The sequence below is a fragment of the Empidonax traillii genome, unplaced genomic scaffold, assembly GCF_003031625.1.
Source record: "Empidonax traillii isolate 1590-97213 ecotype Southwest subspecies unplaced genomic scaffold, ASM303162v1 scaffold17:size2698205, whole genome shotgun sequence".
NCBI classification, from domain to species: Eukaryota; Metazoa; Chordata; class Aves; order Passeriformes; family Tyrannidae; genus Empidonax; species Empidonax traillii.
This window is the reverse complement of record NW_020955210.1, coordinates 379,122-385,808: the sequence shown is the minus strand read 5'-3', so window position 1 is coordinate 385,808 and position 6,687 is coordinate 379,122. Positions and strand designations below refer to the sequence as shown.

The 6,687-nt window shown below is 46.4% G+C and overlaps 1 protein-coding gene across 7 annotated transcripts in view; it reads left to right on the top strand.

Annotated features, from left to right (window-relative positions):
- Nucleotides 1-1,310: 1,310 nt before the first annotated feature.
- FAM126A (family with sequence similarity 126 member A) overlaps nt 1,311-6,687 on the top strand; it is a 42,685-nt gene continuing 37,308 nt past the window's right edge. For 4 of the 7 annotated variants that reach the window (XM_027895761.1, XM_027895794.1, XM_027895804.1 and 1 more), the window contains exon 1: nt 1,311-1,413. The gene's annotated coding sequence lies outside the window, so the exon portion shown is untranslated. The other 3 variants (XM_027895776.1, XM_027895785.1, XM_027895770.1) reach the window with 3 other exon arrangements.

Here is a 6,687-nt window from a genome sequence, read left to right as displayed (position 1 = left end):
TAAAAGATCCTTGAAAATAGCACATATATTTTATTGTGAATAAATTGATATACTATATACCTATGGAAGTGAATAGTAAAATTGCGCAAGTCTAGAAACAGCCCAGACAGAAAGACACTGATGTCAAGAAAACTTGAAGAATTGCATTGAACCTGGTATTTTCTCGCGTTCAAGGCTCCAGGGAAGTCAATAAACTTGTACATGAACAGGTTATCTACCTGTAGAGTCACTGAGGAAATGAAGACTGGCACAGCATAGAAGACAATGGCTTTTAAATGAGTAACTGTATGGGAAGCACTTTGTGACAGTAAATGTTGGTGTTGTTAATTTGGACTATATCATCATCATATTTGATACTGACCAAATCATACCCTCCTCACTTTGATTTCACCATAGAGCAATTAGATTAGTGATTAATCTTTTTTAATCCCGAAGATTACTATAAGCATGTGCTTCTGAGGATTAAAATTTACATCCTTAAAGCATGCTTGCAAAGCAACTCTATTGGTAACAAAAAAATGTAAACTGAACTTTAATAACCAAAAGCAGCTAATTGTGCTGTATGCAGATTTATTTCATTCTTCAAGCAGTCCAAGGATGAAGTCAATAGATAAAAAAATGGAAAAAAAAGAAAGTAATTGAAAAGGCCTTGGAGTGCTGTGGAATGAGACTTGCTCACAATCGCTTCACTTTGGGAAGGCTGGTAAGAATCCAGTATCTAAATAATGATTAAGACATGCATGATGAAACTTCAGAGGCGTTCAGTTCGAGGCATTCCCATCGAGACATCCCTTGTGGAACTTCGGCCGTCCCTCTGCCGCCAGCTCTTTTTTTATGTCTAAGCGATGGCAGCGGGACTGTGTGAGTGACAGGGGAGAACAGTAGAGCTCACGCCTCTAGTGCCGGCTCCCTGCAGCCCATCCCAAGCGCTGCCGCCCCTGTGTTGTCCCGAGCGGCCGCTGCCACCGGCGCTCGAGGGGCGGTTTCGGGAGCGGGCGCTCCCCGCTGCCCCGGAGGGCGCATCTCCCCGCGGGGCACGACCCTGCCCAGCGCCCCGGGCTACGCCTCAGCTCCCCCCAGCGCCACGTTCCCGAGGCAGCCCCAGTGAGGAGGCGATGACTCCTCTCCCCATTTCCGTGCCCGCCCCCCGGGGCGCCCCCACAGCGCGGCGGCCGCGGCGCCCACCCCCCGCCCCGCGCTCCCCCCTGCCCGGCGCCCTCACCGCCCATTGGCGGAGCGGGGCGCCCGCCCGGCCCGCTCCGCCCTGCTATTGGCTGGCGTGACAGCGCCGCGCGCTCCGGTTGGCTGCGGGGGCCGCCAGGCAGCGCCGGGGTCGGGCGGGGCCGCCCGCGCTGCGCTCCCGGCGGGAGGGGAGTTTGAGTCGCAGCCGCGGCGGAGCCGCCGGGTGGGAGGGTGAGTCTGGCTCGCCGCTGCTCCCGCGGGCACAACTTTTTTGCCGCCCGGGGCTGTCGCATCTCGGCGGGATGGCTGCGGCTGTCGGGCAACTCGCGGCCGGCTCAGCAAAGCCCCTCTGGCTCCGGGTCCCGCGCCTCGCCCTGGGGCAGCCGGCGGCGCGCGCCTGGGGCGGCCGGGACCCACCGGGGCGGCGGTGGGCGAAGGGAACGGGGTGGGGGGGGGGCGGGTGGAGAAGGGAGAGAGAATGGAAGGGAGGAAGGGGGCGGTGGAGTTGCCGGGGGCAGGGCCGGTGCCCAGGAGCGATGGAGGGGCAGGGCGGGGTCCTTGCCCCCGGTGCGGGGCCGCAGGGCGGCGCTCCGGACACCGGCTGCAGCCTTCCCCCTTCCCGTGGGTTCCCCCGGGGCGCCCCCGGCATCCCGGCCGCGGTGGCCACCCGCGCCCCGCCAGCGGCCGGTCCCGCTCGGGTAGGGCAGCTCTGGGAAGCGGCGGCAGCGCCGGGGCCACTCGGGACCGGCGGGGCAGCGGCGCCTTGTGCCGCCTGGAGAAGGCGGCCGGGGCTGCGGGCGAGACAAAGGAGCTGCTCCCGCTGTGTCCCCGGAGCAGGGCGGGCAGCGCCGTGCCTGGCGCTTTCCCGGCGCGCGCGTGAACCTCCGTGGGAAGGGTTAGGGCAGAGTTCGGTGGCGTGCTGTGAAAGATCTTCGCTCTAACCCGTCTTGTCTGTGTGTTTGGCTTTTTCGGCGCCGCGTCGAGTTCGGTGCCGGCGGTGGGGATGCGAGAGGTGGCAGCAACAGTTACAATCGCTGAGAGTTCGCCGTGCCCGGATAGGAAGCGCCGCAGGCTGCAGGGCTTGTGCCTGCGTGGGCTGCGTGATTTAACTTCGAGCATGTTAAATCGAAGTAACCTTCTGTGCGCTTTGTGTTGTAAAGGTAACGGTGAAAGCAGAGGTAGAGCCCGTGGATTTGGCTCGTTCCCTGTCATCCCGACAACCATCACGTTTGTTGCCCGTCCAGTTGAATTCCAGCTCTGTGCCGAAAAAGCTCCTGAGTCTTAAGCTCACAGGGAAGAGATGTATGTTCTCCACGGTTATGAAGTCTTGCTAATTATCTTTCGGAATTTTTAACATGTGCTGCCAGTGAGTGAGAAGGTGACTGTAGAAGAACAAAATATGGAAGTTTCTATTAAGTGATGTTGGTTTGTTGGCTGTTGGGTTTGTTAGCTGCAAATTCAGGTTTGGTGACTTTTTTTGGAAGGCAGCTGGAGTGAGTGACACTGCAAAGAAGCAAAAAGCAGTTTTATGGTGCGAAGTGTAGAGTGACACTGATGACTGTCATGGCATCTGAAAGCCTTTGCTAAAGTTTTTCCCTCCAGTAATGTACTTATGTGCTACACAGTGTCTTCAGAAGTTTGGGCTTTCCACAAAATCATAGAAAGATTTGGACTGGAAGGGACCTTAAAGATCATATAGTTCTCCCCTCCCACCCATGTTTTGCTTTTGCTCCCTCCACCTTCCAACAAGTTATTTTATGTTGCAAAAAGTAAGTAGTATTATATAATGTGGTCAAATTAACCTCCAAGCTATTTTATTTTCATCAGTGAAATACTTTTGGTAAAAGAAGTGTACTTGAAGTTGAGTTGTAGAACCTTCTGGCAATGTTCTTGGACGTATGTTTTCCTCCAGAGTAAGAAAACAATATGAAAATACTACTTTTGAAATGCAAAACTCAGCTGCTTCTCTTCTGTGATAATCTCTTTGTGAGACAAGGCACCTCTAACGTACCTTTTATCACAGAGATGACAATTTTGAGGAAGTTCAGTCCTACTCAGGATGATTTTTTAACTGTAGCAATTCACTTCCTTTCAGCGTTGAGCTGTTTTAAAGGTACATGTTAAATATAATCAGAAAGCTTCTTCTGAGGAACGAGGCTTTCAGGGACAGAATCATACTGAACTTTGTCTATAGTCTCCTGAATGGGTGGGTTTGCTTTCACTTGAAATAGTCCATGGTAGACATATTCTCAGGCATAGCTGGATGGTTAAATCACTTGGATTCTAATTTTGCAAGGACTTGTATCACAGACAAGCATGTGCGTGAGATATTGTAAGCCTGGGCACTTCAAATGCTGTATGTCATCTGTGTTTTACTTAGCACAATGGGGCTGGGTCTAAGCTAGGAGAAGAGCCTGTTCGCTGATGTATATTTTATAACTGGGCCAAGTCAGTGAGTTAAACTCTCATTCTTAGTACGTGTTCTTGTAAAACCCAGATATCTTGAACCTTTCTCATGTTCATGCCAGGAAATTAATTTTCATTAAATCCTGCCTTAAGATAAATATTAGGTTGTCTCGTAACCTGTCGCTGAGTTTAACGCATGCAGTGTGAGAATCACCTTGTTTCCACCTGGAAACTTAAATTATTAGTTATTGAATGTTGGCTCATGTCTGGCTATTTTAATTAGAAAATAAGCATACATTTCACGGCCAAATATGACACTGTTTTTTTTCTCAGGTTGTATGGAAAATGCATAGTTTGAGAAAACTGCATGATTTGTTAGAGAAAAGTCTCAATTCATAGGCTTTCCCTAGGGACTTAGAACTTGTGGAGTATTTGAGGCTTTTAGATGAAACTTTCATGAGGCTTTAATGTTTCTGATGAGGAGAATATTAAAATGCAGTAGCATTTGGGCTCTTAACAAAGATCACCTGGGCACTCAGCAAACATACAAAGCCTCTATCAGGAAGAGCTTAGACTTAAATCCGTTAGGTGAATCACCAGGTCAGGTTTCATTCCCAGCCCTTCCCTTTGACAAATGCGCTCTCTGTGTCACCTGGCACGCTTCCTCTCTCGCGGAAGATTGGGAACAAAGCTTATACTTCAGTCTACCATAGGATTTGTGTGGGTAGTTTTGTTAGCAGAAACGGAGGTTACCCGTGTGAATCACTGCACCTGCATGTTACTTCCAGTGTTACCAGTTACCAAGCAGTCAGTCTTCCAGGAGCAAGATGTATGAAGTCTGAACAGGAGATCTGATCATGCTGTGTAGGAGATGAGAGGCCTGACGGTGTGACCTTGACTGTGTGTATACTCCGTCTTCTGTGAAGTTAGGAGAACTAGGGTCCAAACCTCTTACACTGTAGAAAAAACTGAAAACTGTCAATCTGTGCTTATCTTCTGAAGTGAAGTAGCTTGACTGGAGTGACTCTGTGTAATCCCTGAAACTTCCATGGGATTATGAAAATATAGTGTGCTTAAAACCTGCATTTTGTATGCAGTGTTTTTCAGTATGTTGATTTGTACTTGGTAGGAAGTACTTGTTTGTTGGTTTATTGGAATCTTATAGTTTTCCGCTCAACAAAATTACAGCTTTTGATTTGTTAATGCTGTTCTGTTTAATTATGCAAGTATATATATACAAAAAAATCACTTAAATTAGAATTGTAGCCTTGAGATCTTTTATTTAAATCTGTGTTTTCTGTTCCAGGAAAAATAGCCCTTTTGGCAGTTTGCTGTCCTCAGCTGCCAGAATTGAAATGATGGTGTATTAAATGCACATTTGGGAGTGAAGAATGGGTTGGAATTAGAGCATTTTTTTATTAACATCAGTTATTTAGGAACTTAAATTGGATTAATTTATTTTAAATGGTTCTTGAGATAATCTTGGAAGGTAAAACCAAAGGTGTCAGAATAAGGACTGAAATCTGTGTCAGATCAGTGTTGTTAAGACAAGGAGTACCAAAGTATAAAAGTGTTTTTAGTGTGTAGCAACTGCGTATTGCTACAAGGCTGTCTTTAAATCTTCTGGGCTTCTCAAGCTCTGCATGCCATTAAAAGATTTTATTAGTTCCTGCAAGGGCCAGACTCTTCCCTATGCTCCATAACATGTAAGTGTATGCATGCATTTTTAAGATGAAGTGCTTCTGCATGGCTTTGAGATTTTCTTTATAAATAACTGACACTTGAAATATTTAATTTGAAAGCACTGGTGAAATTTAAAAAGTTTTCCACAAGGCCAAGGGGTGAAATGCTGCTGCATTTGTTTTTACTGAAAATGATCAGATTTCTCTCAGAACTTGTGCTGGAACTTTGCTAGCATGAAAACTCGAATAATCCTGGATTGGATATAAACACAACACCCCTACCTTCCCCCCCAAAACACCAAAACCAACACCTGAAATATCTAACAACTGTACTGGTTTTCAATTGATAGCGTTTCTAAATTCTGAATATGAAGTGTTTACTTGTACTTCTGGGGAAACTGTTGTGAAGCCTTTGCCCTAATCAGGGCCACGTTCAAGAGGAGCAGACTAAAAATAGAATGTTGGCTGAGTCTATGAGGGCGATTGTTATTTATGGCAATTTCTTTAGTCGCATCCCCGCATGAACTTACGTGCTTTGGTAACAACTGGAAAGATAGTGAGAGCAGCATAACATAACTTACAGCCAAACGAGTACTGAAATTGTCTGAATGCGACCCTATTTTTTCTTGTGGTGCCAGAAATGGGAGGATGTTGGTGAAGTAGTGTGGTGAATTAAGTGTTCTGTTTAGAAGGCTTCAGTGTGACTTCTAAATGGTGTACAAATGTAATACTGGGGGGTTCAATAAAAAATTGTTACTAGGAGCATTATTTATTAGAACTGGAATAAATAAAGCATGTGGAGTTTGGACAGATATTTAACTATCATCGCTCTTGTCTGTGGAGAATGCCATGAAAAGCGAGGGAGTGCATGAAAGTTGTTCTTAGTTTTATTTGAAATGATGAGCATTGCTGAAGAATCAACTGATTGAGAGGAAGATCTGGAAATGGCTTATCTTTTCAAAACAGATATATGTTTGTGTTCTTCCACCTCTGACTTCTGAGGAAATGAAATCCTGTGTAGCTATCAAAGCATAGCAAAGAAATTTAGGTAAAAGCAATACTAGTAAAACCTGCCTATTGCTGATGCAGAAGTTGCTAAGTATTGCTGTATTCCATCCTGATTGGCATAAGAGCTCTCTTCTAAACTTTGTGACAAAAGCTGTATGTTGAGGGCACTTTGATAGCTGTTAAAGACAGCTTTCTTAGGATACCTTATCTCTTACCTTTACATTTTGTTGCTTTCTTCTATCCGGAAGCTAACCTTTATTTAAAAATACCATAGCATGCTCTGAAGCCACACTGGGTACTAATTAACTCACTTCAGTGCTTAAAGCTGTGCTGTCTCCTAAGGTTTCCTGCTGTTTGTACTGGATAAATATTTGTGCTTCAGCAAGGCATTAATTTCAACTTGATGAAT